A 24,969-nucleotide genomic window follows, 5' to 3' on the forward strand; every position below is an offset into this window, starting at 1 on the left:
GGAGAGCTGCATGAAGAGCTAACTTGGAGCTCCAGACACCAAAAGTGCTGCTAGAAATCTTTTAACTGTTTAATTGTTTCATGACAGGGATTTATAATTGCAGTTTTCCTTACCCTTCTAATGACATTTTTACATAAAAGTTTTTTTTTTGTTTGTTTGTTTGTTTTGTTTTTTCCCCTGAATGTAGGTTCATTGCTCTATTTTATCTGCATCAAAATACAGGTGTATAGCTGATCACTTTCTGGTTGTTCTCGCACTACCCGTCAGTCATATTAGACATCATGCCCTTCTGAACTCCAGATTACTGTAAATACATATATATATATTTTTTTTACAGTTTCCCCTGCACTAGTAAGCTTTTCACCCAGTTGTGACAACACTGCCTGCTATCTGGCCCCCAGCACTCTAAGAGAAGAGGCCCTTCTCCCGAGGGAACAGACAGGCTATTGTCTGTTTGGCAGAGGGTCAGAAGACATGGTGTTGGCTGACACGTTCTCCATCTCCACTAGCCAGCTCTGAGTCACCGATTTCCTTCCCCACCAGAGAGCCTTTGCTCCATTCACGCCTATGAGCCGCTTCTTCTGCCACAGTGCGAGGGGCAAACTGTCCTATACCACCGCTGAGCCTGGGGGTTGGTGTGGCAGACAGAGGGTTGATTGGTGGGGGGTTTCACTATTACAGTTTGCAAAACCTAATGGCATCTTCTGTTAAAAGGCTAACATTTCTGCCTGTGAAGATGCGACGTCTCTAACTGGCAGAGGTTAGATCAGGTCTGCAGATACCACCACCAGCAAGTCCATGCTGTGTCTGTCCCCTGCCCTTGGTACATGCCATATCTTCCCGTGTTCATACAAATGTACGGTAATCTAGTTGTGGTCACTAGATGCCACTGTTGCTCCATACGAAGCCTGCCGTGCTGCTAAACTGCAATTCCGAGGAAGGGCACTACATGTAGCTTAGTGTTTACAATTTATTTTTAATCCTCGATCAGGTGTGAAGCAGTTACCCAGTCATCCACCCTTGTTTTCACACTGCAGCCTCTCTGCTCTGTTGGACTCCTCACATTGACCGTGAGCAGCAAACCCAGACAGCCTAGCAGTGTGTCTTTTGAAAAAAATGTCCATAGCAATACAGTAAAACACCAAAAAAGGCTTTTTCTCAGTTACTGGTAAAATATATTTTATCTCTGGGGAAGGAGCTAGCAAACACAATTCAGGGGGCAAGCAGGTGAAGGAAGCCTGCTGAGTTCACTGTGTGCCTCGTATAAACTTACTTTGTCTTAAGAGTGGGTCAGCAATAACAATCAGATACAGTCAGCGATGAATCAGCTGTGGTCCTGCCTTGGGGTTATTTCTGTCATAATTGCTGGTGCGAAGCTGTTCAACCCTAATGGTTAAAAAAAAGTGTTGTTAAATTTCTGTAAAACCAAAACATAGCTAAACTAACAGTATCTCTTCTCAGTTATTCACTGCCCTACCCTGAAGGCCTTACTGTTTCAACCCCTCAGTGATTTCCAAGCCTCTGTGTTCAGGTTTCTCACCTGTGGATCCCCTGCCTTGAAGAATTACTTGCCCCCACTGTGCACCTGCAGTCCACCTGCCTGTCCTCAGCAATTAGGACTTTCTCAGGTCCATGTATGCCCCAGGCACAACCTTCACCAGCGTCCTAGCAAAATGAGAGAAGCATTTAGATTTATAGTTCAGTTTTTCAGGAGCTTGTTCTGCAAACATTAGTGAACCGACACAGGCAGAGACACACAGGCTTGGCACAGGTTTATTTCACAAACACTGTCTAGTTTACTACCAGGAAATAAAGCACCCGTGAAATGCAGGTCACTTGAAACACAAACACCCTAGATCCATTTAAGGACTTCTGCTACTTGCCATACAATAAGAATATCAAGACAGGGCAGATGCTGATGTGCCTGGGCAGAGCCAGAAATGGATTGCTTTTGGCCAGTAGGTCAAGATGTGCCACAAAGAGTGGTCATTTCTAGATCTGATCAAGTGCGATTAGTCCAAAAATGTTTGGGGAAACTCAGCAGTTGTTTGTTTTTAATCTCTCTGTAGAGATATGCTTCAAAGAAAGGCATCATTTCCAACATTACTTTTATTTTTTCCCTCATATACCTCAGTGGTGTCCATGACCAGTGTCCTTGAACCTGAGCAGTTCCCATCCTGATAAGTAGCATCTTAACTTTTGAGTGTTGTCTATTTGAGGGTACATGGGGGTATTTTCTGTGTTGCTTATTGAGGTGGCACCACTGAAGACTCACAGCCAAGTTCCAGGACATGGGGACACAGCTGTGTGCCCTCTGTACAGGGTGAATGGGTTTCATCCCGTGGGCTGTGGATTCGTAAGGGTGAAAGGAGAGGAAGGCACTGACCTCTTCTAAAATTGCAGGCAGCAGTCTTATTGTTTAAAAAAGTAGAGATATAGAGGTTTGTGCATCCACTGGAAAGGCTGCCAACCAGAAGCAGGTGGCAGAGGGAAACCTGAGCCCCAGCACCTGCTTATGTTTAGATTTTACATTATACATTACATATATATATATAGCATACTACACATTATATATATATATAATTATATGAAAAGGACACTGAACTCCTCTGTGCGGAATAATCTCAACGTGGGAGTTATTCAGATTAATGAAAGAAAGCTTGAAAGATATCAATGCCATAATTTAAATATGCATTCTATGTTAAGGATAACCCCTAATAAGTCTCCTGTGTTGTTTCCCAACCTGCTCTCCACTTCAGTGAGTAAAGAAATGAGATTTGGGCAACTCTGGCCAAGGGAAAGATGGGCTGTGCTTTGGTCAGGCTGAGCTGAAGTGGCTGCAGGTGCTGAGACTGGGCTCGGGAAAGAGAACACAGGTGGGTAAGAGAGGGAGTAGAAGAAGACATCCTTTTCTAGCCCATATTTTGAGTATACAGATTTTTTCCTTTAAGGACACCCATGTACCTCATGTCACAGTGTCACCACATGAGTCTGGGCAGGAGGCCGAGGGCCGACCTGGGCCCCGCGCCACACGTAGGCCAGGCCGGGCCTGCGCCAGCCTCCCTCGTGTCATGAGGGGTTGGAAGGAGGCCGTGTGGGTTACTTCCACTTAGCATTTACTTGAAAGTAGCAAAATAAGAAATTTTCATTTCCTTCCTCCCTTCATTCCCTCCTTTCATGCCCAAATGGTTTAACAGCATTTTCCAAAGCTGGTAAAAACTTGTGTAGTGCAGTGTCCCACCTGGATGTGATGTGTTGCTTGTCCAGCTTTCCATTTCATATATATTTTTAATTTTCATATATATTTTTAATTACTCTTTCTCAAAGTCTGTGGTGTGTCTGCAGGTTTCCAGGGAAGATCACTAAAGAGCTGTGTGATTTACCTCTGTACCAACACGCTGTGGTGACCTGCATGTACCGTCTGGTGAGGAACAGGGCCATTTTGACATATACACTCCTGCTACAAACCAGACACTACTTTGCTTTTCTTCTCTTACTTCATGACTGCCTCCTTTTTTTTTTATATATATATATATCTTTCTGCTACGTTACATGCTCTCACAGTTAGATACTGACTCAGCCAAATATATATATATATATTTTTTTTTTTAATTGGAAGCTGAACTGCTAGTATCAGGTATGTATAGCTACATCTGCTATACCAGAAGATAAACTACCTCAGTTTTCTTTACAAAAATAAGCCAAAACCAGCTTATTTATGGCTGTCTTACATCTCTCTTACCTATGAAGAAAAGTTCAAGAAGTTGTTTTTTTTTTTCAAAAAATTTGGACGTTGGAAAGGAAAAGCATTTCCCAAAGTTCCTACCGCTATTTCGAACCTGGATGTCTTTGAAGGCTCAGTGCATAACTTCTTACATTTTGATGTCAAACACGGCAGCAAATAAATGACCTGCCTTTTGAAAGCAACTTTTCTCAAATAAGATGAGCCAGAAACTGCAGAAGGCGGAAGGAAGCAAGGTACATATCTGAGGCTATATTTCTACACTCACTAGAGTCACTCCAGTAAAATTAGTCATTCGAGGGAATTACTACACACCTAACATCGCTGCATAGCTACTTGAAATTTAAATCACTCAGTGTTGGTTTATTTCAGTGCTACAAATGACAGGCTCAGAGAAGATGGATGCGCTGGGACTTTGCTGTCACCAGAACTGACTACGTGAATAGCGAATGAGTGAAGCACAGTTATTTTTCTTTCAGAGGTGTGTTGGAGGATATGGAAAGCTTTGATGAAGGTATTTTGATAATGATGAAAAGAGCCATCATGTGTGTAGAAATAAAAAGGAATTCCTTCTCTTATCTTCTCTTTTTCTAGCCCAGTGGATGGACTAATTGGAAGTGGGATTGCTAAAGTGAATCATGACTATTCACCAGCTTTTAAACTCCATCCAGGATCATAGAACAGAGGGTAAGTCCCACTTGCTCCTCTGTTAGGCAGAACATGTGCCTACATGATTTTCCAGCTCCACCCTTCACAGATGCAGATCGTTACAGATGAAATGTATTCTTTATGTTGTTTTGCTCACTACTACCATGCAGAGTTGGACTGGGGTAGAGAATGCCTTGTACAATGTAGCCCTGAAATCATTACTCTCAGAAGAAGTGTTGCAATATGAGTGTGTTGCCTGTTTTTTTTTACCCAGGCTCTCTTTTCAGCTTTTGAAATCATATACAGCATTGTTGCAATCCAGCAGCTGTGTCACAGCATCTTGATTTAAGTTCAGGCCACCTCAGGATGGGAAGAGGATGTCAGTTTAGGTCCTTAGCTACCTTCAAATGGTGCTTTCAGCTCAGGAAGGACAGACTCCTTCTTCCACCGGTGTTTGGAAGATCTTTAGGGCTATCGAAGAGAGCTGAGACATGACAGCAAGATGCCCCTTGCCTGTCCTCCCAGGGCATAACGTGTCTCTAAACCAGTCCAAGTTTCCAGCTTGAGCTGTGGGTTTTATACAGCTCTTCAGTTGTGACAAGTGGTCTGTGGGATGCCTCCCTCTATGCTGTTGCCTTTTTCTTTGGAGGAGACAGTGAGCTGCTCTTGAGGCTGGGAACACTGCCCTAGCAGGCAAGAACCTCCTTTTCCTGCATTTTCTGTAAGTTCTTACCAGAGAACATGACTTCAGGGCTGAAGTACAGGAAATCTGCCTCCCCAGCTTTATCCTCACCAAGTTCTTTAGTGGCTTAGACCAGAGATCTAGACAACACAGCAGTGGCCACAGGAGGCTGTGCAGGACGAGGGAGGAAGGAGGAGGATTTATGGGGAAAGAGCATCCCATCGGCATCAAGACAGCCAGAAACCGTCACCATCAATAACAGCCTGTGGGGAGTGGATGTCCCAGAAGTGGCATCCAGCTCCAGCGGCAGCTGATTTTGGGCCACCCTGATTTACCACATCAGGTTTTAGTCTGTGACCAGAGTACCAAACAGCAGAAAGTTTAGAAGAAGTTGGAGTACTGTTTGCTGCTGTTGAGAGCTAAGTGGAAAAATATAACCAAGATGATAAGCAAAATCCCTTTATCTGCCAGTTACAAACCTCCGAGCAGAAAAGCTGAAGAACTACACAGAAAAAAGTCTCTACAAGGTAGCAAAAGCTCTAATACTTGTAAAAAAAAGAGGGGAGTTGGCAGGATGATTTTGAGCACTGCCTTCTATCCCGTTAATCAATATCAGACGATGTATGTATAAAAGAACAATGCTGAATGAAAAAAGACCAATTTGATCCCAAAAAGTGGAGTATAGAGCTGACAGGAAAAGTGGAATAATATTTCATAAGGAAGGTGGTTGAAACATTCTGGGTGAATTTTGCTAGATTTAGTGAAAGTGAAATGAAGTTAAAAAAAAATTTCAGGCAGTGTCAACAAGACCTCACACTCACATTTTTTATTAAACTTTATGATTTTTAGTTTCTATTTTAACAATGTTTACATTATGTGGTCTAACTCAAATCATATGTTACATGTTACTTAAAACACACACACACACCCCAAAAACATACACACACACACACAAAAAGATCAGTTGACTTGGAACATCCCAATATTTTGGCATTTTAATTTCTGGAGAAATGTTGGGGTTTTCTGCTCCCAAAAATTCATTCCTAAAGAAGGGAGGAGGAATTTGTCCTTCCCTCCATTTGGCATACAATACACAAGTGCCTTTCTGTAAACAGCAGACTCATTGGAGCAATGAGCAACCCACACAACAGGCTGGCTTCTGGCATTTGCTAACTGGAGTCTGAGGGCTAAGTGCAACAAAAACTTGAGTTGCCCGCAGAATAGCTCCTCTGATTCAGCTGAAACCTGAAGCAGATTTTGGTCCTTCTTAGAAAATACTTGTACTTTTTTGTTGGTTGTTGTTGTTTCTAACAAAGACAGAATTGAACCAGTCTCCCAAGTTGAGATGCTCAAAGATGTCCAAAATGAGATGTGACTGGCAAGAATACAATACACAGATTAATAGGGAAGTCATTAAAGGACAGAGAAGCCCTGAAGGGATGGAGTGGCTTTTAGTTTGAGGAAGAATAGGTACATAAGTTCTCGTTTTGCATTAAATTTTACCCTTCCTTTCTGCAGTAAGCCATAAGTCAACTGTTTGCTGTGACTTCATCAGAAAACAATCTCTCTCTTTTCTTTCCTGCTCATAGGCATCTTGGGCTCAATAGAAAGCTTTTTGACTTGGATCCAACTGTTTGCTCAGTTTAGTGGAAGTTTCTGATGCTATTCAGTATTTCACAATGGCACCGAAAGGAAATTTATCAGCACAGGGACTCTACTTAATTACCAAGCTGCCAGAAACACCCCTGAAACAGGAGAGGAGAAAGGCTATTGCAAGGCACAGCTGGAACATCAGTAGGGGAGGTGAAGAAAGATTACACCAGGGAAGGAGGTGTCTTACAACATGGAAGTAAGAAAAATGGAAAGGAATGATCATGTATCTGAAGAATAAAATAAAAAGGCAACAACGAAAACAAATTACTCAGTTTTTCCACGCTTTCCTCTCTCTTGCTTGCCTGTTGAGTCAGACACCTAGACTCAGTGCAGACTAAAACAGAGTGTCTTTGTTACACGTGAACGTCTTCTTTTTATGCGTAGGGCTCTTTGACAGGGACATATATGCATCTAGGGATGCTTATCCTCCATTATCATTGCCCAGAGCAATTGTAGCTCCCTGTTACATGGCTTGGAGATGGTGTGCATTGCACAGCTTCTCTCTCTGTCCTTTCTAGAATGGCTGCCTTGCTCCTAAGTACCCCAAAACAACAGTTGATGACACCTACTCTAGAAAGCAGACTTGGGCTCCCAACTTGTTTCAGACATATGTCCTGGGAAATGAACTGCAAGGAGCCACTATAAGGAACTAGACCTGAAGTTCCCACCAAGAAAAGCTGGCAGATCACATGGTGAACAGCAAGGTTTATCTTATGCTGCTTTGATCTGCCCCCAAAAGAGCCTTTGTATAGCATCACATCACAGATATCTTCAGGTGGTCAAGCCAAGGCTAGAAGAGAAATCAGTGCATCTCTGCTTTCCACAGTTCTCTTCCTAAGAACTTTGAAAGTTCTTGGACTTTCTTTAAGTAACTTTTACTGTGTATTTGCAGTGTTTTGGTCACAAAGGACTAAAGGTGAAAGGTTTTTGGAGGCCTTTATAGATAGTTTTCCATTTTCTAGAAAGACCTTTTGCTTTTTGAAGTTCACACAAAACTGTGCCAAAGGTATGAGCAGAAAAACCGTAGGACATAGCATCAAGGAAGTGGGTTTTTATAACTACATTCCCTTGGGACATTTCTTATCCATGTGGGATTTGCACTTGACTCTTTGGAGTATCAGGAAGGATTTCTAAATCTCTCAGGAGAGAAGGATCAACACATTAACCAATATGCATAATACCCATATATTCTCTTAGGTTGATCTGCTAAAACACCAAAGACTCCCTTAACTTTACCTCAAAATGGGCTCATGTTTCATGCAGTGAAGAAATTGATACAGAGTAGTAGATTTAGCAGTTGATTTTTGTCTGTGCTATGGGAACAAGTTCCTGACATGTTCTGCATCATTCATGTGCTGCTATTGCACGCCAGGTGGCAATTGCGTGGCAGGTGGGCAGGTGCAGCAAGACTGTAAGTTTAGGGCTCATCCCTTGGGGATCAGATTTAAAGAAATTTGATCCAGTTGCAAGGCTGGAAATATATAGGTCCATCCAGAAAATTTCCTTCTGAATTTCATTGTTGCATATTCTCCTAGCTCCTTCTGAATTCAGGTCCTTGCTTTGCTATTGCTTTGCCAGGATACTTACTTCTTTAACATTTGTCCCGAGAAGACTATTCTGTCTCTCTCTCCCACAGATTTACAAAGGCACAAATACTTGTGCAGGCAGGCAGAGCTGCATTTTGTTTCCTGTGTAGTTCTGAAGAAAAACGAGTGGTTGTTCTGGGCATTATGGAAGTGCCGCATGACCCCCACATCTACAGAAAGAGTAGTCTTCGTGTTTGGAGTCTCATACTCCAAAGCCACACTGGCACAAGCCAGGATAAGAGAAGTGGAACATAAGAAACAGAAGTACCAAATACAAATAGCAAAGACAGAAGAAAATTAAGAGAAAACCATGCATATCTTCAATTACTGCTTGACTTTGATAAAAAGGCTCTTTTCAGTTTTGTATGGTGCCCCTACCCGATAAATATTCACACCCGTCTGTCAATAGACTTTGATCACCCCTATAGCTTTCCTCTGTTGAAGAAGATTGGTCTTACTTCATATTTCAGATATCCTTGCTTGCTTGGTCCTTCCATCTGTAGATGGCTAGATCCTTACCTCAGATATAAAGGAGCTTTGACCTTATTCCAGCCTGCTTTGGACATGCAGAGCCAGAGAGTGCTGGCTCTAGTGCCCAGTGCATGGGTTTGCCTATCCACCCCCAAAAGTGACTGAAGCACTTTGTGGTGATAAGGGGCTTGGGGTGAATAACTGCCCTCCCCCAGTCCTGCTTCTGAGGATAAGGTGACGTTTTCCCCAAAATATGGCTTTTCCTTTGCTACTTTTATACTTAGTCCTGACTTTTCTCCATTTCTTCTTTTGGTCTTCATGGGCTCTTGTCTTCCTATGGACATGAATCTTTGGAGCAGCAAATTTAGTTCCCAAGAAAAAACTTGACACTCATCTTCTACCTTCCTAAGTCACACACACACTCACTAGAAGTGATTTTTCTCACTATGTATGCCTGAGTTTTAATGGTTTAAGATATGACGGCTGACATTTTATCTTCAAGCCTTTTACTAGGATGTTATTTTGTACACCAGTGTCTAATTTCTAAGGAGAACAGACCCCAGTGATATTCCAGTTGACTGGAAGCAGTCGTCTTCTGAACCATCTCTAGAAGTAATACCGCTTCACTATGTAGAGAATAATTTTGTGTGTGTGTATATAAACTGGTTTTATTGCTTAGAAAAATGGCAGTTCTTCCAAAAGCTGGATATTACTTAGAACTATGTTTATTCCACTAGCCTGTGCAATCTGTCACTTTGCTTCTAGCAAACTACTACTCAGATTATTTTTTAGATTTACTTTGTCTCTTCCTGTTTCTATGAATCTGCAGTTTGCTAGCTCAGTGTACTACAGCAGTCTCTAGTTTCCTCTCCAAAGGTTTCAAGTGAATCTTAACCTCCAAGGACAGTAATTGCATTTTTTTTTTTTATTTTTTTAAGGTTAAGTCAGCTCCCCAAGCAAATCCTCTGGTCTGGGTTTGTTTTTTGATTCCCATTCTAGTTTCCATCATGCATATCTCATTCAAATATTCAAATTCAGATAAAAACTTAATATTTCTATCCCTTGCAAAACACATATCTTTTGAAATGTTTTATTCTTTAGGAGTACAATCCTGTTAAAGTCTCTACAGCAGATTCTGTAGGTAGGCTCACTTTCTGTAGCTAACTGAGCTGGAAGATGTCACCTTTGTCTCAAGGTCTGCCGATCACCTGGAGAACATACCGGGAAAATATCACTGCATTTGTCCCATTCTTAAACTCTTCCCTAGACATCTCTGGTCTCTGGGCTAGAGGGACTCTTGGGTTAATTCAATATAGCTGTTACTACGAATTTCTCATCTATCATTAAATATCTTCCCTCTGACCCAGAATCATTTAAAAAATCAGTATTTTTTTGCTCCTTTTCTCTTCCTCCTTTTCCTGTTGCCACTAAGCAGGGGTGGATATCTTGTTCTTGGTCAAACCACTACAGTTGTTCACTGCTTTTAAAGAATTCAACTTTCTTTGTGACTCTCCATTTCATGATTTCTACTCACAACCTTTTCTCCTAGTTCTCTGCTTCTGGCTGTACTCTTCCATTTCCATCTCAGCTTCTCCACCATGTGTCATTCCTTGGTATTATGATTAATGGTAGCTGTGGATAGAAACCTATAATTAAATACTTAATTAAATAATGCATAACAAGTATATAAGATAACAATAGACATGATAGAAGCAATGAACAAAATAGCTCCTCATAGATGAAGGAAGGTCACTCACTCTAATAACACTATTGCTTAGTCAGTCTTCTCATTAGCAAACTGCTATAACTAGTCTTTACCAGAATGTTTGATGGGCTGTTGTATTTTAGTCCTCTTGAAGAGACAGATATTCCTGGAGAGTTATCTGCTAGAAAGGTTTTTTCAGCTTTTGTTTTAATCATTGGCAGTCATTACTGAGTAAGTTACTCATGGTTATTAATATTATATCATCTACTCTAAATGTAAAGAAATAAATAAACAATATTGTTTGTTCGTTTGTTTTGTTTTGCTGTGTTTTGTTTTATTTTGTTAAGGTATGAATTGCACAGCTGTTGAGTGATCTCTGTGTACCATGATTTCTATCCTTACTATTGGTGATGCCATAGTACACTAGAAGAATCAACAAAAATGGCATTTCGTTATGTCAGGCCTGATACTGATAGTAAATAACAACAAAAGAAGTTACAGTACAGACTGAAGATTACAAAGATAGAAGTTACTGGAGTTTTATCATTTGAGAGACACAGGCACGGAGAAGTTAGTTGACTTGTTCTGTATGGCACAGTGAGCCAAAGCCAACAAGAAGCAGAACCCAGCCACTGTCATTTCCAGACTCACATACAACCATAAGAAAATGTTTCTTTGCTTCAAAAACAACCAATTCAAAACAAAAAAACATTCCTCTTGGGTACAAGCTAGTAACCTCTAGTGTCCATAAGTGGCACTGTCTTTTAGAGACCTTTACCATTTTGTAATAACTGTGGTATTTTGTTCCATCCAGTGTCTGATTAATTGTACATTTTTTTGCTTGGATACTAAAGCTGGAACTATCAATTTTATATATGTTTATTTACTTTTAAAAAGCACATAATTTAGTTTTCAGTAAGATGTGCCCTATCCCTGAGAGTTCTGCATTCAGTCACGCTTCTGGCATGTCAGTTATAATTTGCTTTTTCACAGTATCTGGATAGTCCTCTATCTTGTTATTTCTCCTGAGCATGTCTCAACACAAATCTGTTGTTCTAGTCCCTGGCCTTTGAAATGTAAGTTATACGCAAACTGTTCTGTTGTATGCAATTTTCTAAAAACAGAATGTTTCAAATGTATTACTTTTCTAGCTTTAACTAGTTTTCCTCAGCTTAGACTATTTCTCAGCCCTATAGTCCTTTATTGTAATGTTTCCACTTTTTCTTTAAAATTCAATTGAAAATCCTTTGTTGGAAAAACAAAGAAAGGTCATTCCTTGTCATGACACCATTGTGGTCATAAGAAGACCAAAATATTTGAGAATTCAAAAGTAAAATTGAGTAGAAGATGCAGATTTTGACTTGAGATTTTGACTATGTCTCCTGTGAGGCAGATATTCCCTGCTGATTTCAAAGCATGATGGAAAAGGAGAGTATTTGAGCAGGAATCACCATCTGAAATTATTAAAAGATTTTTTCTTCATGCTTTTGAACTCCTTGAAACTCTGTAAGTGATGCCAATGGCATAAATGAAGTATTCTTTTTGTTAAACGTTAACAAGCATTGTGGTTATTAAGTAGTCATTGCATTTCCATTTTAGTAAGTCCATCTGTAACTGAAAAGGGAGAAGTCAGGCTTAGCTATGTGGCTTATTGACCAACTTCTGTTATGCTTCATCTCTAAGGTTTTCAAAAAAAGCTAAATTTTGCATTCTTTGAGGAGAATTTCTATTGGAGCAAATGTGAGTTATGAATGTGCCAGAAGTATAGGATGCCATTAAAAATCTTTCCCCCAGCCAAAAAAAACATCAGTGACTATCAGTCCAAGAAGCCCCTTTTCAGAGAAGGGTCTTTACTGGATCCCTTCTAGTGCTAGCAGTGTTTATATCGGTCATATATTTCTGGGATGGTGCTTACAGTTTCTCAGATTTCGCCATTCTGTTAATGATATGGTTGAAATCCATATGGTGAAATCCACCCAGCATTGTTTTCTTATGAAGCCTGATTTCCAGGGATGGACAATCTCTTCAGACAACAGCAGTTTCAATGGCTAAATATCTTTGCTAATAGTACGGTAGGCCTTATTTTCTGTGTTTATCTAAATGGAAATCCATAACAGTGGCTCAGAGAAGAAGTGCCTTCCAATAACAGATGTAGTTTTGCAAGTATGTACATAAAATCTTAGCTTTCCTTGCCTTAAACTATCTACAGATAGCCTTTAGTTTTCACAACTCATCTCTGAAGTTCCAAGCTTTCAGTCTTGGCCAAGCAAGGATGTAATTAATTTAAGCAAATAGAAACTCTTTCAACAATAAGGCTGAGAGAAGCCCAGTTCAGAGGAGCCTGTACACCAGTTGTAGAGCATAATCTTATAATATGAAGAAACTGGTTAAAAAAACATTCAAGTGATTATGAGAAGCCCTGTGGCTGGGCCCTGTAGGAGGCCCAGCCCTGTAGACACATCCTGAGGAGATCTTGTCCCCTCAGCCAAACAGGCATTTGTTTCTTAATCTGCCCTGTGAATTGTGCTGTGCCACATAAATGAGAAATTTGGGGGTTAGGTGATTTGGAAACCTGGATTCCCACAGGATTTTACTGGAAGAAACAATATCAATAACACTGAGGAATTCGGGGGTTAGGTGACTTGGAAACCTGGATTCCCACGGGATTTACTGGAAGAAACAATATCAGTAACACTAACTGGCATATGAGAAAAGATCTAGCAATTGCCCTCAAGACTCAGATAATGCCTCCTGCTGTCTTTGTGGTTTCTAAAGCTCCCAGTCTCATGTTTTCTTTCTTTTAGTCATTGCTGAAAAAAATGATAACTGGAGCAGGGCTGACTACAGAACTTTGCAGTACTGGAATGTGATTCTCCCACCTTCATTTACATCTATCTAATTAATCCAGTTTCTAATTCATTTATGGTGTGTTGTGGTCCCTTGGCACTGTTACAATATCTTAACCATTTGTCAGTAAAGCAAAGCAATGTGACTTTGCAGCCTTGGGATCTGTTTTCCCACTCTACTCTGTGCTGGTGCGGCCTCACCTCAAGCACTGTGTGCAGTTTTGGGTGCCCCAGTATAAAAAGGACATAAAACTATCAGAGTGCCTAAAGGAGGGCTATGAAGATCACAGAATCACAGAATCACAGAATCGTCTAGGTTGGAAGAGACCTCCAAGATCATCTAGTCCAACCTCTGTCCTAACACTAACAAAACCTCCACTAAACCATATCACTAAGGACTACATCTAAACGTCTTTTAAAGACCTCCAGGGATGGCGACTCAACCACTTCCCTGGGCAGCCCATTCCAATGCCTAACAACCCTTTCAGTAAAGAAGTTCTTCCTAATATCCAACCTAAACCTCCCCTGGCGCAACTTGAGCCCATTCCCCCTCGTCCTGTCACCAGGCACGTGGGAGAACAGACCAACCCCCACCTCGCTACAGCCTCCTTTAAGGTACCTATAGAGAGCGATGAGGTCTCCCCTGAGACTCCTCTTCTCCAGGCTGAACAAGCCCAGCTCCCTCAGCCGCTCCTCGTAAGACTTGTTCTCCAGACCCCACACCAGCCTTGTCGCCCTTCTCTGGACTCTCTTGAGCACCTCCATGTCCTTCTTGTAGCGAGGGGCCCAAAACTGAACACAGTACTCGAGGTGCGGCCTCACCAGAGCCGAGTACAGGGGGACAATCACCTCCCTAGACCTGCTGGCCACGCCGCTTCTTATACAAGCCAGGATGCTGTTGGCCTTCTTGGCCACCTGAGCACACTGCTGGCTCATATTCAGCTGCCTATCAACCAGTATTCCCAGGTCCTTCTCGGCCAGGCAGCTTTCCAACCACTCATCTCCCAGCCTGTAGCGCTGCTCGGGGTTGTTGCGCCCCAGGTGCAGGACCCGGCACTTGGCCTTGTTGAACTTCATACAGTTGACCTCAGCCCATCGGTCCAGCCTATCCAGATCCTCCTGCAGAGCCTTCCTTCTCTTGGGCAGATCGACACATGCACCTAACTTGGTGTCATCTGCAAACTTACTGAGGGTGCACTCGATCCCCTCGTCCAGGTCATCGATAAAGATATTAAAGAGGACCGGCCCCAGCACTGAGCCCTGGGGGACTCCACTAGTGACCGGCCTCCGACTGGATTTGACTCCATTCACCACAACTCTTTGGGCCCGGCCATCCAGCCAGTTTTTAACCCAACGAAGCGTACGCCAGTCCAAGCCGCGAGCAGCCAGTTTCTTGAGGAGAATGTTGTGGGAAACGGTGTCAAAAGCCTTACTGAAGTCAAGGTAGATCACATCCACAGCCTTCCCCTCATCCACCAGGATGCGCGTCACTAGGTCACAGAAGGAGATCAGGTTCGTCAAGCAGGACCTACCTTTCATAAACCCATGCTGACTGGGCCCGATCGCCTGGTTGCCCTTCAAGTGCCTTGTGACGACATTCAAGATAATCTGCTCCATGAGCTTCCCTGGCACTGAGGTCAAACTAACAGGCCTATAGTTCCCCGGGTCTATCCTCCGGCCCTTCTTGTAGATGGGTGTCAGATTTGCTAGCCGCCAGTCGACTGGGACCTCTCCTGATAGCCAGGACTGCCAATAAATGATGGAAAGCGGCTTGGCCAGCTCCTCCGCCAGTTCTCTCAGTACCCTCGGGTGGATCCCATCCGGCCCCATCGACTTGCGTACATCCAAGTGCTGTAGCAGGTCGCCAACCATTTCCTCGTGGATAGTGAGGGCCACATCCTGCTCCCCATCCCCTTCCACCAGCTCAGGGTACCAGGTATCCAGAGAACAACTGGTCTTGCCGCTAAAGACTGAGGCAAAGAAGGCATTGAGTACCTCAGCCTTTTCCTCATCTTTTGTAACTAAGTTTCCCCCCGCATCCAGTAAAGGATGGAGATTCTCCTTAGTCCTCCTTTTTGTGTTGATGTATTTGTAAAAACTTTTTTTGTTATCTTTAACGGCAGTAGCCAGATTGAGCTCCAGATGGGCTTTGGCCTTTCTAATTTTATCCCTGCACAGCCTCGCAACATCCTTACAGTCCTCTTGAGTAGCCCGCCCTCTTTTCCAAAGATTATAAACCCTCCCTTTTCTCCTAAGCTCGAGCCACAACTCTCTGTTCAGCCAGGCCGGTCTTCTTCCGCGCCGGCTCGTCTTTGGGCACGTGGGGACAGACCGCTCCTGAGCCATTAAGATTTTCTTCTTGAAGAGTGCCCAGCCTTCCTGGACTCCTCTGCCCTTCAGAACCTCCTCCCAAGGGACTCTGCCAACCAGTGTCCTGAACAGCTCAAAGTCAGCCCTCCGGAAGTCCAAGACAGCGGTTTTACTGGTCCCCTTCCTGACTTCGCCAAGAATAGAGAGCTGAACTATTTCATGGTCACTCTGCCCAAGACAGCTCTCGATCACCACATCTCCCACCAGTCCGTCACTGTTTGTGAACAGGATAGTGAAGATGGTGAAGGGTATAGAGGGGAAGACATATGAGGAGCAGCTGAGGTCCCTTGGTTTGTTCAGCCCAGAGCCAAGCAGGCTGAGGGGCAGGCGCTGAGCTCTGCTCTCTGGGGACAGTGACAGGACCCGAGGGGACAGCATGGAGCTGGGGCAGGGGAGGGTCAGGCTGGGTGTTAGGGAAAGGTTCTGCACCCAGAGGGTGGTCGGGCACTGGGACAGGCTCCCCAGGACAGTGGTCACAGCACCGAGCCTGCCAAAGTTCAGGAAGCATTTGTACAACGCTCTCAGACACAGGGTCTGGTTTTTTTGGGTGATCCTTTAGGGACCCAGGAGTTGGACTCAATGATCCTTGTGGGTTCCTTCCAACTCAGGATATTCTGATTCTGTGATTCTATTTTCTGCTTGCGTACGCGGATCATTAGTAATTATACTACCTTCTCCAAAGGGGTGGTCTACGTCCCACATGGTCAGGGGAAGGAAAAATGGATCTGGGGAGCCATAGTATCTCTCTGGGTGTCTCTTGAAGCTAGGCAAGAAATCCTGTCAGTGGACACTTTCCAAGGGCTTAGCTTTCATTTGAAAGGGTGCTGACTAAGATGAATGTTCTGAAGGCAAGAAAGCTATATGAAAGCTGTGTGAGTAAGGCAAGGAGTTGCTTTGTGTTTACGTCCTGACATATGGACTTGTCTTGTTCTACAGGTGAGGGGATTTGAGCTATCTTTGACAGAGGTAAAGGTACAGCCACCATCACAGCACAGGCACAAACAACAGAGAGAGGTGGGTGATCTGTATCACCAACAGCTGCTCCTGAGAGTCTGGTTTTGCACCCTAAAACCATTATGTTCTCTGTGTAGCCCAGCTGTGAGCCAGCTGGGTGCTGTGCCAGTCCTGGGCACTGCTCTCATAGGGCATCCACACCATCTTTAGAGAGTGCAGGAGATATTTCCAGTTAGCAGCCTGAGACTGAGATGGAAAGTGGAAAAGAACTGAACACGACTGGTTAAATGTAGAAAAGAGAAAAACAAGACAAGAAAAGATGTGAGAGGATTAAAATTTAGATATGGAAGTATTTAAGTCTTCAAGGTTAAACATATTTGTAAAGGGGTTTGAAAACAGTTCCTCTCCACAGGTTCTCTTCCCAAATAGAGATAAAACATTGTCCTCTGAAGCAGTAATGCCACCACTTCTCTTCAGTAATAAAGAAACACCACTGTTAGGCTTCTTCTCTGTTTTGGTCTACTAAGGAAAATACTTTTTTGTTCTCAGATATGCCAACCTTAATATCCTACTTGGGTGGTTGTTTTCTTTCTCTGATTATCTTTTTACAGTTCCTATTTCCTAAACTGTATTCGTTGTTATCAATTCATCCTTTCATTCATTTATTCTCTTTAAAATGTTTTTAGCTTCTGCTTTCCTTCTAAGTCAGGTTATTTTGTAACCAGTACAGCCTTCTTTCCCAGTTGTGGTATTGTGGCTTTCTTAGCATCTAGTGAAATAGTCTTAAATATCTCCTAATTAACATTTTTCTTTTTAGAGTCATCTCCCAACTGACTTTAGTCAATTGTTTTCAGCTTGGTAGAAAGTTGGCCCTTTTCAGGCCTCGAGGATGTATATAGTTTACTGGTTTGGACTCTATTCTAGTTATACAGAACAAAGGTAATCAAATTATGATCGCTGGCTCCTAAATTTCCACTACCTCCTACTTCTGTGAATGGCCTCTGTGTCAACAGAAGGGCTAAATATAAACCCTTCCCATGTTGGATATAGTATTTGAGTTCAGATGTTGTCTATAATTCTCATAAATGAAGGAAAATCTCATATTTGCAGCATGAAATCCATGAAACACATATTTCTTCCTTCCTGAATATTGCAGATGGGACTTGTAGGAGTCAATTGTCATTCAAACCTCTAACTTCACCACAGCTTGAGTTATTTTGCTGTGAAAACAATATAAAACATTTTCTAACCATCCACACAATGTGAAAATCAGATATGATATTTTTCAATAGCCAGCAAAGCATGTTATACTTTTGTAGGCCTCTGGATTTTCTTGAACAAATCACAGCATGCTAGACACAAAGAGATTGACTCTCAGGATCTCTAATTGGCAGAATTCCTCTGAAGTTATTGAAAGAGGAACTTTAGTGATATTGGTAGGCAGAAACCTCTGTGGATGTAGTGTCTAGCCAAGAACTGTAAGTCTCCTTTCTAAATCCTTTACATAAAGCGTGAATAAGCGTTCATTGATACACACAGTCACCATCTCCCCATAAGCAGAAAGTATCCAGCAAGGTATCTGGGACGTTTGTTTGTTTTGTTTATTTTATTTGAAAATTATGAACCCTTTCACTCCCATTAGATAAAAAACTGCAGCTCTGTGTCTCTCATTAGGCCATTCTGGGTGACAGTTTTGCAGACCCCAGGCACTGGTGATGCTGAGGGCTGACTGGCAGCTTTGTAGAAAAGGACCTGTGTGTCCTGGTGGACACCTAGTTGAACATGAACCAGCAATGTGCCCGTGCCACAGAGAAGGCTAATGGTGTCCTGAGCTGCATTGGAGGAGTGTTGCCAGCAGGTAACTGTCACATGCTTAACAGAAGGAGACTAAATACTGGCCTGCTGATGGGAAGTAGTGGATAAGTTCCTTTTTTAGCTTTGCTTATGTGCACAGCTTTTGCTTCACTTATTATTCTGTCTTTATCTTGATTCATGAATATTCTCACGTTCCTTCTGTTTTCTCTACATACCTTGGGAGGGGCGAATGAGCATGTAGCTGTGCTGGTGCTTGGCTGCTGGCTGGGGTTAACCCACCACATTTGCCTAGAGAAGAGAAGGCTCAGGGGGTATCTCATCAATCTGTATAAATATCCAGACACATGGAGGACAGAGACAGTCTCTTTTCAGTGGTGCCCAGAGGCAGGACAAGAGGCGATGTGCACAAACTGGAGCACAGGAGGTTCTGTCTGAACACTGGGAAGCACTTCTGTGCTGTGTGCATGATGGAGCGCTGGCACAGGCTACCCAGAGAGGCTGTGGAGCCTCCCGCCTTGGAGATCTACAAAAGCCTCATGGTCATGGTCCTGGGCAGCCTGCTCTGGGTGGCCCTGCTGGAGCAGGGGTTGGACCAGATGACCTCTGCAGGTGCCTTCCAACTTCAACCGTTCTGTGATTCTGTGGTTTTGTCTCTTTCTTTTCTTGTCTGTCTGTTTAGCCCTCTTTAACACTCACTCTGGAGCCTGAAAGACACATATGTGAGCTGAAACAATTTATTAACCCAGCAAACTTTTTTTTTTTTCCTAGATTAGTCAGTAAACTAAGATCACAGATCTGTGCAACAAGCACTAAACCTAGTGAGAACTGGGAAGTGCAACATCTGAATAGTGGGGAGAAAATGGCGAAGAGCTGCAACTTTTTCTGAGCTGTTTGGCTGTGGGCCAAGGTAGAGAGAGCCAATCTGAGTGATCTTTGACAGGGTGGCTGAGTTAATTTTCTCTCGTGGGTTTTCAGAAACTGAGTTTTCTGTATTTTAGAAAAAGGTGAGGAGTAGTTGCATATTTGGGGTGAAACCTGCCCTTCCCAAGATATCAGTGTCCAAACAAACACAAAATAACCCCCTGTTCCCCTTGAGCTGCCATCCCACTCTTCTGGCTTTTCTGTAGGGCATTTTCCCTAGAATACATGCCCTCTAAAGATCCTAAAAGCACCTTTCACTCAGATGGGATCTTAAGAATACCTAGTGCTTCTCAGGCTTGTATCTCCTCCGCTTCCCTGACCTCATTCTTTTCTTCCATTCCTACCCACTTCAGACTGGATGAAGAGTAAGTCTTTCATGTGGTAGGGAAATGTGAGCTAAAATGGGTTTTCATGGAAAAACGTAGAGAACAAAAAGTTATAACCTTACCATTGAACACTGAAGTTTAAAATATTGAAGTTCTAGAAAAGAAAGAACTATTATGTCTCGGGAAGCAAGAAAGCACAGACGAATTGAAGCAATACTGATACCAGTGTTTGGGTTCCACCTACAGCCATATGCCTTGGGTTAGTTCAAACTCATTTTATCTGTTACTGTTTCCACCCAGGTACAACTGAGTGCTCATTTTGCAGGCACTCCACAGCTTCACTGGCTCCTTGTTTACAGACCCAAACGTTGTTCATTCTCCCTTTAATTCTGACTTTTTTTACTGTTATATCTTTTGCAAAATATCAGAAGATATAGTCAATTCTTTTTACAATTACTTGTACGTATTTGTAGTTTTAGTAGTGGGAACTAGAGAAGTTGCTGAAGGACTTGCTTTTCTAGCTAGTTCTTTGTCTTTAGCACGACAATTTCTGAACTGCCAGCAGAACACCACTAGTGCATATAGTTTCTCTATTTAAAAGCCATAAAAAATTCTGCAGAATAAGAGTTGCTTTAATGCAGTGAGGTGTGTGTTGGTTTTTTTTTGTCCTTTTTTTTTTTTTTTAATTCAGTCTGCTGCTGAAGGATGTGTCTGTGTGTTCTAGTGAAAGTCTATCTGAGTTTATAACATGTATTTTAAAGAGGAAGGTATCTGTTTTCTAGGAGTGTGTGTGGTTGATAGAGACTTCCTGGGTTTCTACAGCTGAAGTTATTACTTCCTAGGCTATGAAGCACTGCTCAGCACACACAGGTTATTGTGGGCTTCAGTTATGATAGATATGTGTGTACTTAAGTCTCTCCTGGAGACATGAAAGGATTTTTTTACTTTGCTTTGCTTTATGAGCTCTTTTAAAATGTGGTCTCCACTTCAGAGACACTGCTATAATGAAATATTTTCTAATATCCCATGCAAATATCAGCCTTTATATGCTGAGGCCAAAATAAATACAGACTAAAGACTACATCTACGCTGTCCTTAGGAACATGCTACAGACCTGTATTTTAGGAGCCTGTTCTACATGTCCACGCTGCCATGATGCCTCTGTGCTCTGCATTGCCTTTCAGAGCACAGTATTGGAGTCAGTGTTAGCCAGGTACCATTACCAAGCACTGTGGTAGGTCTTGTAGGCATTGGATGAACAGATACAGACCCAGCTATGCCTCTCCTGCCAGGGATATGCAAGGTTGGTTTCCTCTAAGAGTTACATGTTTCTCCCCTAGAAGATGGAGCAGTCTTGCTGCCAGGCAGCATAAAAGGGAGATAAATTTTAGAGCAAACACAGGCCCATCCAGATATGGTTGAAACTCACCACAGAAGCACCTAAAGAGATTTATCTTAGATTTGGGGTTTCTCAGCAGGCAGGTAAAATGGCAAACACTCCTGGCAACACACCTGCCCTTCTTTGGCAGACCACCAGAAAAGCCAACTCCCCCTTCCACCCAAGACTTCTAAAACTATCCAGCTCCCTCCCCAAGACAAAAAATGTCTGGTAGCTTCTGTAAAGAAATGTCTCTGTTCACTTGGGTTGTGTCTTTTGAAATGCAGTGTCCAAGATAAAGTTTGAGATAAAGAGTTCGCCTAAAGGTGGGAGCTGAATCCATTTCTGAATGTGTTAAATCCCCTGTTGCATTGAGCACCCCTTTGCCAAGCCTGTTGTAAAAGCCCGGGGAAAGGAGAAGAGGAGCACAGTGTTCCTTTTTGATATGTAAATGCTGTTGGATGTTTGTCTGAAGCACTTGGTTCCCTGTAATTGCAGTTTTGACTTTAGGACTAAAATGTGTATTTGTTTACTTTAGATTTCTAATCCTGTTCATTCTGTCATGGAACTGCACACATTATTCCAATCATAGCAGGGCAGTCCATAGCTTCTTGACTTACCATGTAGCCAGCCCAGCCTCTTTGAAATCAAAGGCTTGGGGCTTATTTTGTTTCTTTTGCTTCTTTTAAATAAAGAGACTTTCCAAACAAAAGCCAAACAAATTTTCCTGTGGCCTTCCTAGATTTGTTCTGCTTCAGTTAAAGAAAGATGTAGGACAAGTTAAAGTATGTTAAGAAACAATGGAAAAAAAACAAAGAGTAATCCACTTTTTCTGTGTTGAAGAGCTCCCTAAACAAAAGCAGCAACCTTTTAGGGTTTGAATCTGGGTGTCCCTGCAATCTGCATCTGACCTCACCTCCCAGAACAATGAACCCCCCCCCCAAAGCGAGTGCCAACTGCTAGCTGAGTGTTCATTTGAACTTCCTCCAGCTCGAGAAGAAAGGGAAGCAAGAAATTCCTCTTGAGATGCCAGCGGGTCTCCTATGTGTGACTGGCAGCTCTGAGGGATTCCAGATGGCTTAAGCCCTTCTTTTGAACATATCTTTTGATCTCATTTAAATTTCCTTCTGATTTCACCTGCTCTGTGTTTACCAGCTGGAGAATACGCAGGTGGATGTATTAACTCCACCATAGGGTACAAACGGATTAAAGGGAAGTTATGCGCAGGATGGAGTTTGTGTAGTACAGCTAATAGAGCTCCAGCTCTGCTCCATGATTTATGATTCAGAAACCACAGAATAATTTTAACAGACAGAACAAACAAATGAAAAACTTTCTCCGTTCCCAGTGTGTGTTTTCTGAATGGTACAACATTTACTCTTTGATCTGGCGGTCACCTAGAAAGTCAAGTAAGACCAAGAAAATTTTTTAGAATTAACTTTTGAGATCACAAATTTTATCCTGCTCCTTGTTAATATACTTACAGTTCTCTCTATTCACAAACTCAGACAAAGTCAGCCTTCAAACTTTCGAACTATGCTTAGCTGTCAGACTTTTTCCATACCAAGTAGCAACAAATAACAGCACTTGTGCTAATGACAGTGGTCTTGTTACATCAACATTTTAGCTGAACCATACACATTGCAGAAGGAGGCAGAGCAGTCAGGATCATGCCCTGGATGCAAGAAGACCTCAGAATCCAACAGATAAACAAGACAGGTGCACTGGGTCCTTGTTAAGGAGGGCATGAAGCAGGTCAGTCTGCAGAGATGAAGACTTTCCTTGGTTGGGTTAGTGTGTACTTTCATCTGAGAAGGGATTTTCTTGCTCCATTTAAACTGATGATTGTGGAGCACTTCTTAACTTCAGTGTAGGTAGGCACCCCATGTATCTCAGCTGTGTCAAGATGAGACCCAGGTGTAAAATTTTCCCCATAGTGTGGTTTCTGTGGAGTATATAAGCTAGGAGAAAGCTGTTTCACGCTTTTACCATGTTCATGGTGCACTGCCATGGACTTCAGACATCAGTTCTGTAAGTATGTGTTTGTATGTCACTTCATGCAGTCTCAGTCTCAGACACTGCAGATAAAATAGGTATTTTAATGATGGTGGAATCAGATAACCATACGTCAAGACTGCACAAGATACTGGCACAAGTACACTGATGCAAATGTGAATGGCAGGGTCAGATAAAATTAACTCTACCGCATCTGAAACCGAGACAGGTACATTTCAGGATAACCACCTCATCTGCTTAGTGGTATCTAGCCTAGCAGATGTACGCAGCCCTTATATTGTGTTCCTGCTTCAGACTTTCATTGACTTCAGTGGCAATTGTGGATAGATGTGACAACATTTGGCTATCACTTGGTCTTACAAACAAACAAATAAACAAACAAAAAACTTGCAACAGAGAAGATGAGATTTGAAGTTTTCCTACTGGGAATAGGAAGACCTCAAGTTTTAATGTCATTAAAAAACAGTGGAAAGGAGTACAACAGATGACATTACTCACTGAAAATAGGTCTAAAAAGCCTGTACAGATGAGGTTTGCATCTACTGTGTCCATATGATATAGCAGATTTTCCTGTGATCCAACATTAGAGCTAAGAGAAATTGAATTCACCTGGTGACATCTCTGGATATGCCCTGGTTTTGCCTCCTGTCTCATCCCATTGTCCTGGATCTTCTGTTTCCTTCCCTTCCAAGTGCCCTTCCACAATGTGGTGCTCCAGGTAAACATCATCAAGCATCTTATCTTATAATTTTTAAGCTGACTAAACTGCAGAGAAATGTGCTTTAGGCAGTTGCTGGGAACAAGTGACAGCCCCCTGCTCCAGGCACTTAGCCAAGAATATTCTGCTTCTTCAGCTATCATGCACACCAGCAGCTCCCATCCTGTCCTTCCACCAGTCCCTTGGCCCTGATTTTGCATCTCCCCCACTACTTGCATCATTTGGTGTCTCCTTTAGAAGATGGGACTGTCAGGGTCAATGACATGGTAGACACCATTGATGATGCATACCAGCCAGAGAATATGCATCGCTTAATGACTGTTTGTTACTTGTTTTTAAGTAAAACCCCAATCATGTTTTTTTTCCAGAAATATGTCAGCCTTCCCCAGCCACATGATTCATACCTGCTGGAAAGATATGGTTAGGTCCCCAGCCGAGTCACCCAAACACCCTGCGCTTGCCCTTTCTGACTGTTTGCTTCAGAAGAGTCTCATCTGACCAGCGTAGATGTTTGTAACTGAGAGAGCCTTCCAGACGCCATCTCTAATTAAAGGAGAGAAACAGGCACTTCCACAACATGATTCTTCCCATCCTAAACAAACAAACAGAGCAGTCACTCCAGCAAACAGCTCTGCTGACTAGAGAGGGAACATGTAGCAGCCAACATAAATTTAACTCCCTGCCTAACATCACGCGAGAGGAGACCTACCACTTATTGATGGCAGAGTCACACTTGTTCCTTGTCCTACCCCCAGGGGTAAGTCAGAAGGGATGCCTCTATTTTCTTATTTTCACTCGGTGTGGTGCCCAAACCAGCTTGGCACGAGGCAGGCTGAGAGCTCTGCCTCCAGCCATTCCTGTGGCTGGCAGCTGGAAGGGCCTCCCCTGGCTGTGGTATCTTCTCATCCATTCACATCGTCGCTGAGTAATGCGAGGCACCTCCCGCTCCTCGTCCCTCGAGGACTGAACATGTTGCTTTTCAAACGTTCTCAGCTCTCGCTGCTACAGCTGCTGAAGAGCTGCCATGGGTTTCTCTTCTGAAGAGCCCAGTCCGCTGGTCCTAATGCATCAGTGCAGGCTGAATGTGTGAAATCTGAGTGTGAAATCAGGAATGGTCAGTAAAGGGGTCAAGTAATAT

The 24,969-nt window shown here is 42.8% G+C and overlaps 1 long non-coding RNA gene across 2 annotated transcripts; it reads right to left on the reverse strand.

The window, feature by feature from the left end:
• Nucleotides 1–1,245: 1,245 nt before the first annotated feature.
• On the reverse strand, nt 1,246–24,640 carry LOC118246707 (uncharacterized). Of its 2 annotated transcripts, XR_007707725.1 has the most exons (4): nt 24,541–24,640; nt 10,320–10,414; nt 1,541–1,665; nt 1,246–1,386 (listed from the first exon to the last, which is right to left on the reverse strand). It is a non-coding gene; the product is annotated as an uncharacterized LOC118246707 (long non-coding RNA). The 2 variants fall into 2 exon arrangements; XR_004778206.2 differs by lacking the exon at nt 1,541–1,665 and having other exon boundaries at nt 1,282–1,386.
• Nucleotides 24,641–24,969: the final 329 nt, after the last annotated feature.

This window comes from Cygnus atratus, chromosome 1 (assembly GCF_013377495.2).
Source record: "Cygnus atratus isolate AKBS03 ecotype Queensland, Australia chromosome 1, CAtr_DNAZoo_HiC_assembly, whole genome shotgun sequence".
NCBI lineage: Eukaryota > Metazoa > Chordata > Aves > Anseriformes > Anatidae > Cygnus > Cygnus atratus.